The sequence below is a fragment of the Vidua macroura genome, chromosome 5 (genome assembly GCF_024509145.1).
Source record: "Vidua macroura isolate BioBank_ID:100142 chromosome 5, ASM2450914v1, whole genome shotgun sequence".
In the NCBI taxonomy this organism is placed as follows: Eukaryota; Metazoa; Chordata; class Aves; order Passeriformes; family Viduidae; genus Vidua; species Vidua macroura.
This window is the reverse complement of record NC_071575.1, coordinates 7,697,346-7,706,817: the sequence shown is the minus strand read 5'-3', so window position 1 is coordinate 7,706,817 and position 9,472 is coordinate 7,697,346. Positions and strand designations below refer to the sequence as shown.

General features: G+C 44.6%; 1 protein-coding gene across 3 annotated transcripts in view; it reads left to right on the top strand.

Annotated features, from left to right (window-relative positions):
- The window catches only part of ARHGEF5 (Rho guanine nucleotide exchange factor 5), a 33,828-nt gene that overhangs the window by 871 nt on the left and 23,485 nt on the right, over positions 1-9,472 (top strand). Inside the window, exon 1 of one of the 3 annotated variants that reach the window (XM_053977673.1) lies at positions 201-239. The exons of 1 other annotated variant lie outside the window; for it this stretch is intronic. The gene's annotated coding sequence lies outside the window, so the exon portion shown is untranslated. Of the gene's footprint in view, positions 1-200; positions 240-798; positions 886-9,472 lie in introns of those variants that run through there. One more of the 3 variants, XM_053977672.1, reaches the window with a different exon arrangement.

Genomic DNA, 9,472 nt, shown 5'->3' with positions numbered 1-9,472 from the left:
GGGAAGGCAGAGGAACGAAAGGCGAGATCCTTGCCTGCTGCTCGCTTCCTGCCTCATTCCCGCAGCCCCGGCCACCGCAGCAGCTCCGATGGCAACCCCAGCGCCCCAGCCAACCTGCCAGGGGGGGATTCGGAGCTCCCACGGCTCTCACCTGACCCATCGTCCTCCCAGCACCCATGCTTGCCGTTGCTCGATGCTTCGTTTATTCCCAGATATTGGCTAAGACTGCATCAAATCTGGTAGGAATTATGATGTCAGAGGTCTGAGCTCAGTTTATCGGTGTTCACTTGTTGCAGACTTTGCCAGGGCGCTGCTGGATATGGATGCTCGTGTTGGCTTCTCCTGGAGCTGGGTGCCTGTTCCTCCTGGACCAAGCCACATGTGTAATGTGTTGTTGGAAGTTTTGTGACCTGATTCCTTGGTATTTTGGAGTTTCTCATAGCCTAAATGACTTGGAGATGGCTTGGATAAGGGCAGAGTCCTTTTAAAGGATTGCACCGAAGGGAGGTGGCTTGGTTTGGAGGAATAATGTATGAGTGACCCAGATTTCAGAACTGCACCTGAATTGGGCAAGGAGGAGGCATCCATAATCAGACCTGAAGTTGTAACAAATGTGAGTTCTTCTTAGTTTTTGTTAATGTTAGGAAGAGTTCAGCTGGCTTCTGTGTAGAACCTTGTTTTGCCAGGTGGTGATTGAGGGTGGCATTTGTCCTGTGCTGCCTGTACAGCAGCCTTGTGGTCTGGGTAAATCTCAGTGCGGTTATATGGTCCAGTTGCTTGTGACAGCGGGCGACTGGGCTTGAGGTTGGTGCTCCTGCTCTCTGAAATAGTGGAACACAGATACTTCCTCTGGGAACTTCTTGTGCATCCTGGTAGATTTTGACGGTAAGTCTCTTCTGCAGGCCTTTTTTTTTTTTTTTTTTGTTCTGCTAACTTTAGATGGATGTTCTTGTGTTTGTTCTCTTGAATCTTATCCTTTCTTATGGTACTCTTATGTGCTTTCTAGCAGGAAAGAGTCAAATTATGCTATAGTTTCTGATGATTTTTTTTTCTTTTTAATGTAATCTACTTTGGAGTCTTGTTTAAAGTGGGCTGTTTTATTTAATTAGTTTGTATTCATATTACATTCACTCTCCATAGTTATCCCAGGCAAAATTTAAGGAACAGCCCACAAGGGATTTCCAATTCTTAATTGGAATCACATTTTTTTCCAAGGATGTTTGATTATAAGTGTTTACTGTGCTTTCTGTCATCTGGTATCTTTCCAGTTGATGTTGTTTGCTTAGTTACTGTTTGGCTAAATTATCCACAGCTAGTTTATTTCAGTAGTCATGCCTCGGAAGTTTTGCAATTCCTTTCCGCTTTGCAGCTCCTCACTGAACTCCTGTTGAATCTCTTAATGAAGTACTCAGAAATGACTTCAGTGCAAATGCAGTTGTGCTCTATTGTTTTGATGCTTGGGCTCTACAGAGAGGTCATTTCCCTCTTTCCTGAGGTAATCACACAGTTGATGTTCAGAGTATCAGCCAACTGGGGACAGATACCTTCACCCGACCCCTGGCAGGTATTTACATTCCCAGCTGGTTATCACTGCATCGAATCCGAAATTCTACTAGAAAAGTACCCAGTCTTGATTTCAAGATATTAAGTGATAGGCTGCACTGGTTCCCCGGGTAAATTATTCCAATGGCTGATTACCCTCACTAATTTCTTATCTCCATCTGTCCAGCCTGGGTCCTAACCACAACGTCTTGCTACAAGTTTTCATGCCAGGTTGACATGAAAGCCTGTTGCTGCCAGGATGACACGTTCCAGCTAAAAGATGGTCTGTTGTACTGCAAACCCGTGGCTGATAGCTGTGCTGAGCTCTTCCTTCTGGGAAGAGGCAGCCGTGGAGGTGAAGTCTGGGTGATCAGCGTAGTTTAGAGCAGTGATGGAGAGTGCCTGACCTGGTGTCTTTCTGCAGGCAGGGCTTCCTGGGAACTGTGATTGAATAACTTGTGTTGCTTGGATCTGGGCTTCACATGATGAGCAGCCCAGCAGCACAAAAGGCTCCTGCTGAAGGAACGATCCAGTTCCCATCCAGTCCTGACTGCAAGCTCCTGCTGCTTCCCTTGGATCAGCTCTGGTGACCTAGTGGCCTCAGATCAGTCCAGTCACTGCTCCCCCCTCCCTACAGAAAAACAGTATAGAAGTTGCATCAGCCTGCCTTGTGGCCAGAGAGATTGCTGAAGAAGTGTAGTGTGACACTGGGCATGAGAAATGTGGTGAAGGACCACTGCTTCCAACAGCAGGATTAGATGCCAGAGGGAATCACACATTTAGTTCTTACATTTCTGTGCTTGGATAAACAGGCTGTGGTTGCACAAATCCTCTCAGCGGGCACTGCTGTTGAAAGAAGCCGTCATGCCTGCCTGTTGTCATCTCTGCTGGTTCTTTGCTGCGGTTTGTTGTGAGACCACACATGCACCTCTGCCACCAGGAGAGAAAGGGCAGAGGATGGAACTCCTTTTGGCAAGCTGAAGAGTTGGTGAAACTAGGAGTTGTCACAAGCACGCCTTACCTTTAAATCTTCACAGAAGGCAGTGTATCTTTTTGCCCTCCCTCTGCAGCTGACACGTGAGAGCAGCTGCCCTGACTTACTCAGTAGTGCAGGTTAACTCTCTTGTGTGGCTTGGAAGAACTGGGTTTAGACAAGAGTGGGTTTAGGTCAGCTGCTTTTATGTCTTTGGTCAAGAAGTGCATGTTGAAATTTCTTGTGTGGGAAAGAGCATTTAGTGTAAGAAGATGATCTGAGCCTTGGCTGTGACACACTGCTACCTATGAAGGGTTCAGTGGTGCAGCAAAGTTCTAAGTTAATGCATTCATGCATTCTAGATGTGAGTTCTCAGTGCTGAGCAAGGTGGGGTGCCCTTTTGGGAAAGCTTCATTAATCTCGTCTCTTCCGTTAACAAGTGACTCCAGCTCTCTTGCCCTTTGAGTGGAATTGGCTTGCTGAGACAAAATCCATTCCCCATCTATTTTTTTAGACACCATTCCTTCAAGTCCCATGCAGAACACTGCAGGATGAGGAACAGAGCCTGTGGTGGGGACTTGTTTTTGACCTCATGGGGTTGGATTAAAAGTGACATGAAGTTGAAGAAGAAATTCCCATGACTTTAGTACAAGTTCAGTGCAAGGTCAGGGGGAGGGCTATTGGTTTTGATAGTGGGAAAAATTTAGAAGAGGGAAGGTGATTACCATGACATGTGTACAAATGTACGTAGATAAATAGACACACATACGTAAATGTATACAAAATAGAGGGTGTTCTGATGCTAGGAGAGGTTGAGGAGGAGTGGCTGAAGAAACTGTAATTGGAAAGTACACAAGGAGGGAACTGAGGTAGGAGGAAGCACAGGAACCTGCTGCTGGGAGAATACTGCATTAAAGCAGAGATGGCCACAAATTCCCTTCCTGAAAACATATCCTTTTTGCAGTGTCACAGAGAAGTCTGTGACATTTGGACACCAAACCACCTTTTTGTGATCTCAGATTGAACACCCAGCTGCAGGCAGGGGCTCAGTGTGTGAGATTGACTGCCCATGGCCTTGCTGGTGCTCGGAGTCATTAAGCACTGCGGTTCCTAATGCTGATCATACACAGAAATTCCCAAATCTCCACCAGGGCCAGGCTGGAGTGGTGCCCAGTGGGATCCATGAGCTGGGTGATCCCCTCCATGGGCAGAGCAGAGCTGTGTACTGGTGAGCAGACCCAGGGTGTGACTGGAGGAGGTGAGGGGAGGGAAAGCTCCTGCTTCATCAACGAATCCAGCAGTAGATTTTATGAATCCAAAATACACCCCTCTGGAGGCAGGGGAGGGGATTAGGATCCTGGTCATGTTAGGGCATGATTTGTTCAGGTTGCAGAAGCCCAGGGATAATCAGGGGACACCAGTGTGGGTTACAAGCAGACCTGTAACTAGTTGGACATAGTCCTTGTTCACATCTGCCACAAACTGGCTGCCATGGCTACACTTGCATATTCACTTGATAATAGAAAAAGGTGCACAAAGTGTTAAGCAGTGCCCAAAGGCACTGTTGGGAGGAGTAGAAGAAAATGTTTTGCCTGTGATCTTGCTGGGCAGCTGCAAAAAATCAGGATGTTACAGATTACTAGTTAAAGGTAAGTTATATGGTACATGTGCTTTACACTCACCTTCACAAGTATAATGATCAAAAATGCCTACACAGATTGTTTGAATAGCTTAAATCTTACTTGGGTTTTTAAATCTTCACTGCAGATTGCTGTCTGTGATGATGGGCTCATGGAAACTTGGGAAGAGTATAGCTTTCACAGGAAAAAGATGCCAAAGCAGTGCCTAGCAAAGCTCTGATGCTGTAGCATCAGATGTCTTTAGTGGGTCTGGGTTCCAGGCTAAATCCTTGGATTAAGCCTAAGTTTAGATGCAGAAGTTTTCCTGTAGGTATTCCATAGTGCAGGCATCCAAGGGTAACTCTAGACTATGAAATGTAATCCATCTGCAACATTTGAGTCACTCTCCTTTCTGAGGTGCTCCGAGATCCAGTCTGGTTTTACAGGTGAGGGTTGCTAGGCTGCTGGTGAAGTTGTGAAGGTGTCTATTTCCATTCTCTTGATGGATGTAGGGGAGAAAGGGTGTTCTGAGTATGCTGCCAGCTCTTCAGGACAGGAACATTGTACAGTATTTAGAACAGTGAGGATTCGGTCCTGATGGTTGGTATGGCTCATCGCCCAAGTAACTCTTCTCATTGTTTGTTCTCTTTTTCTGTGACTTGCTTTGCACATGAAGATATTCCAGGCTCGAGTCTGGATACAATAGAGGTGGTAGGCCTTAGAGTGCTTTGAGAATGGTGTACTTTTCTCTCCTTTCTCTCCTCCTCCCCACAAGACTGTAGAATATCCTGATTTGGAAGGCACCCACAAGGATCACTGAAGTCCCAACTCTGAGGCAAGGTGTTTTCTCCTGGACAGACATGTCCCAAGTACAGGCAAGCAGAATTTCAGGATGGGCAGCACTGGCAAGGCTGCAGTACAGCACACAGCCCTGTCATGATTCTGTGCTGTGACAAAACATGGGGCAGAGAGAGGATGATGTGGGGAGACAGGTAAAGGGAAGTGGGACCATCCCATATTTTTACAACAAATTACAGGTTGTGGCATGTTTTCTTAAATGTGCAAGTGATTGAGGGAGATGGGTTTACCCCTCAAGTCACCCAGTAATTTCTTAATAGCAGCTGGTGATGTGTATAGGGAATACATGACTGTACTGTCACTCTCTTCTCATCCCTGGGCACAGCTGGGAAGAGGGAATATTCTGTCAGGGCATGTGGGGAAGGCTGAAAGGGAGGCTGTAGGGTGTTCCTGTAAGCACAGGGTGAACACTGCTTGTTTTGGTGTCATCTGGGAAGGCAGTTGTCCTCTCACATCACTCCTACAGTTCACCTTGTCTTTTGCCCCTGCACAATGAGTGAACTGAGCTGTTTCATTTCGGAGAGGGCAGAGAGAGGAAGATGAGCAATTTGGAGGTATGCTGGAGCAATGAAATGTGTGTCTTATCCTGGAACAGCAAGGCCAGGCATGCAAGTTATGTCATTGTAGTGTGTGCTCTGTCACAAGGGAGGGTCAGGGCTGTGAAAAGCAGCTAAAAATTGTGTCTGTGTGTCTAGAAGAATCATGACAGCTGAATGGCCCAATGGGTGTTATCCAGATGAACCACAGACATTTCTTCCTTCATTCCCTACCAGCATCATTTTTGCCTATCCAGTTGTTGAGTAGGTGGTAACAGTGATATCGGACATGAAAATAAGCATCTGAGTGTAAAAGGGGGAAAATGGATTGATTCTGACTCTGACAGTCATAGTCATGACTTTAAAAGAGACCAGAACAAGAAAAGGCAAGATGTGCTGCGTTCTGTATGCAGTGAAAACTGGCGTGATCAGAAATCTCACGTTCAGCAAGGCAGTATGGAAGCAAATCTGCCCTGAAATGTATCATAATTGTGTTTTACTAGAATGTTGCCTTTGAAAGCTTAATTTAAAAGGTGGAATTGTAAAAGGTTTTGTTGTGTCTGGTAAAAAGAATGAACAAAGTGCACTGAAAGGCGAGAAAAGGTATTAACTGATGTGGGAGACAAATACAGAAGTGTCAAGCAAAGCATGTGCAAAAACACCAGCTTGGTTTTAAACTATGGTTTGGTAGAGAAATATGGTTTTGTGTTTAGTGGGAGCAAGAAATAACTGATGCTCTCTGTGCTAAGTTGATAAAATTGATGGAATTGGAGAAGGGGTCTCCCATGAATGTGAGCACAGTGAGAAATAGACATATCTATTAGATACGTCTATTGGAATGTGAATATCTGACATGTGTGAGATTATGGGAGTGGGGCTTTCACTGACTGGGCAGTGAGACTCCTCCAGTATAAGTGCGATACCAGAATGAGCCAAAACAACTAAGTATGTACACTACATTGTGGGAAAAATCTCTATTATTTGTAGTAAACAACTTTACAGCACAAAAGGAAAATATCTTAGTAATGTGTTTTGTTATCTGGAAGAACTTGGAGGCAAGAAGACACGGAAGGAAAGAACAGAGTGAGCAGCTGATATATTTTTGTTGGGGAAGGGATTGCTTAAATAAGACTTTGCTTATGGTCGCAATCAGATACGAGGTTTATAACAGGCCTTTGCATATTCAGTACACTGAGCGGCCACTCCCTGCATAATCCTCAGAGTATGGCTGAGAGGTAGGAGGGTTTGCTATTACCCCAGCTGCACAGATGACCCTCAGACAGGCAGAAACTATTGCAAACAGCGAGAATTCAGATTTGGAAATTCTGCTGGATGGGCCATTCTTGGTTGCCCTAAAAATACACCAAAACCGGTTACAATCTAAGTCTTCTGTAGAGACTCCTTTTAGTGAATGACTGCAGTGGGGCACAGGAAGGAGAGCTCCTGGTATCCTAATGTGTGTTCCCCTTCCAGCCTGGATTATGTTACTGGTGATAACAGCTATCCTCTGTGGGCCCCACTGGTTTGAAATTTCTAGTGACTGCACCCATGTTTAACTGCTCATAAGCGCTAGCCGTGAGGAGGGGCAAGACTTAAAACAGCAGGGTGCATCTTTGCCACCTTCTGTTATAGGGCAAGTGCAGGAATAGCCAAAGGTTTGGAATGCTGGAGTATTCCCCATGTTTGCATCAAAAGCAGCAATGCTTCGTGTCCTGCTGTGGGGATAGCTGTAAATGCACCTTCGCTGGCACAAGTGGAAGAAGTGAGGTGCTGGCTTCAGTAATAGGCAGCAAACATCTGTGCTGAAAGCTGGGTTCCTCAGGTGCATCACTCTGGCAAAGGTTAGACCAAATTTTCCATACAGGAAGGTGTTTGGGAAGAGGATTTCAAGAAGGAGAGCTCTGGCTCATCCCTCCTTTTTGGGCATGGTCCACTGACAATTCCAACCCTTCACCCTTCAGGGTGTCCATTTGTCTTAGCTTTCCCAAACTACAGTGGTCACACCACATCATACCCTTGGCTGTTACATCCATCCAGGTTTTTTTTTTTTAAGCACAGCAAAGCAATTTGCCCCATCCCAAGTCCAATGAACTCCTTTAGGTGACTGAAGGAACTCTGCTGCATCTCATTGACCTTGGCAGAGATGGGACATTTACGTGTTTATTTATGCCCCACAGATCAAAGCGTGTTGCAGGTAATGGGAAGGCGCTGAGTCTCCGATTTCATTTGCCTGGTGCCTATGGCTTCCCAGGGGAAGTCTCTCATGGATGGGAAGGTATGCACCAGTCCAATTAGAATATGCCATGCACGCCTGCGTAGGCCGGGGGACGCGAGGACTTTGCATTCCTCAGTCAGAGCTGTCGTTTTGTGACCATGTCATAAAAGAGGTGAAGGAAATGTTATCGGCTCGATTTTCCACTGTTACTCACAGGCCACTGTTAAGTTGCCTCATCCTCTTGATTTCTCACTGCCACACTGAATTCAGGAGTTTGAGGTGAATTTGAGGCACACAGACCATATTTTACTCCTCAGCATTGCCATCTGATAAGGTGGGACCTGGGAGGGGAAAGAGAGAGGTGGTGTTACATGCCACAGGGCTGAGCAAAAGGAAGCCGTAGGCCAGTCAAGAAGATACAGAGTTGATGTCTTGAAAGACTCCCAAAGGGCAATCTTATGATCCTGATTGCTCAGCTAATATCTGAAGATCATGAAGCCATCAAGGAGTGCGATTTTAGAGACTCTGCAAGGGTGGTGGTGGGAAATGGACTCTGCTCCTTCATTCATATGCAGAAAAATGAAAATGGAGGGAGGAAGGATGAAAATATCTCTAGTTGTTCCTTATGCATTGAAACTTGTTTAATTATTAAAATGGGAAACAATATTTTAATTAATGTGTGGTATTCACATTCTCTGAACAGAGAGGGACATGATTCTCTCTCCCAGGGTTTTTCCTGGGAAGTTGCGAGATGTAGTGAAAAAGCTCAAAGAAAGAAGAAAACAATTCTTATCTCTATTCACCGCTCCTGTTGTTTGGTACATGTGGAATGTGTTATGGAGATTGTTTACCAAAGAGTGATTTGTTAATTGGACACCGGTGATGGTTGTTTAGATTGATTAACCAATTAAGTCAAAACTGTGTCATGACTGTCTGGAGACAGTCATGGGTTTTCTTTAGTATCTTTTTAGTATGATGTAGTTCTAGTATAGTATAGTATTAATGTAATATAATTTAGCTTAATAAAGGCAATTTATTCAGCCTTCTACAACATGGAGTCAGAGCACGCTGTTCTCCCTTCAAGGGTCACTACTTCGATATTAATGCATCAAAGAAATATTAGTAATATTTCTGAGGTGGTATAAAATGAATGCTTTAAATTAATCCACGCTTGGAGGTGTACTGAACATGAAAGTACGTGGATGTCATTTTCCGCATTGATGAAGAAGGGGAAATAATACTGAAACAGAGAATGTCAGCATTGTTCATCTGTGTGTGCTGTTTCTTAATTTTTTAAAGATTGTGCCTGTAGGGCTCTACGTTTCTACGGGTTTTTTTTGTTTTTTTTTTAATTTTTATAATATGCTGTGTTAATGACAGTATTAGGAACTAATGCTAAATCTTAACTACAACATCTATGGGCTGTAATTACTACTATAAACTTTGAAATAAGGTAGTACGAATTGGTAAAGCTGGTTATAAAAAGCATTTTCTAAGACTGATGTATATCAGTTACAGCATTTAAACCCCTCATTTATACAACTTTTCACAGCTTGATCTGAAAGACAAGGTCACAAGAATGTCTTCCCCTTCCCTTCCCTTTGGAGTATTTCCCTTGTAGACTTTGCAGATGGTTTGAGGAGGTTTCCAGGGCTTTTCCAAGGATTTCCTACATGTTGTTACTTGTTTTCAGAGTTGGTCACAGGAGCTGTCTCCTAATTCACCTCTC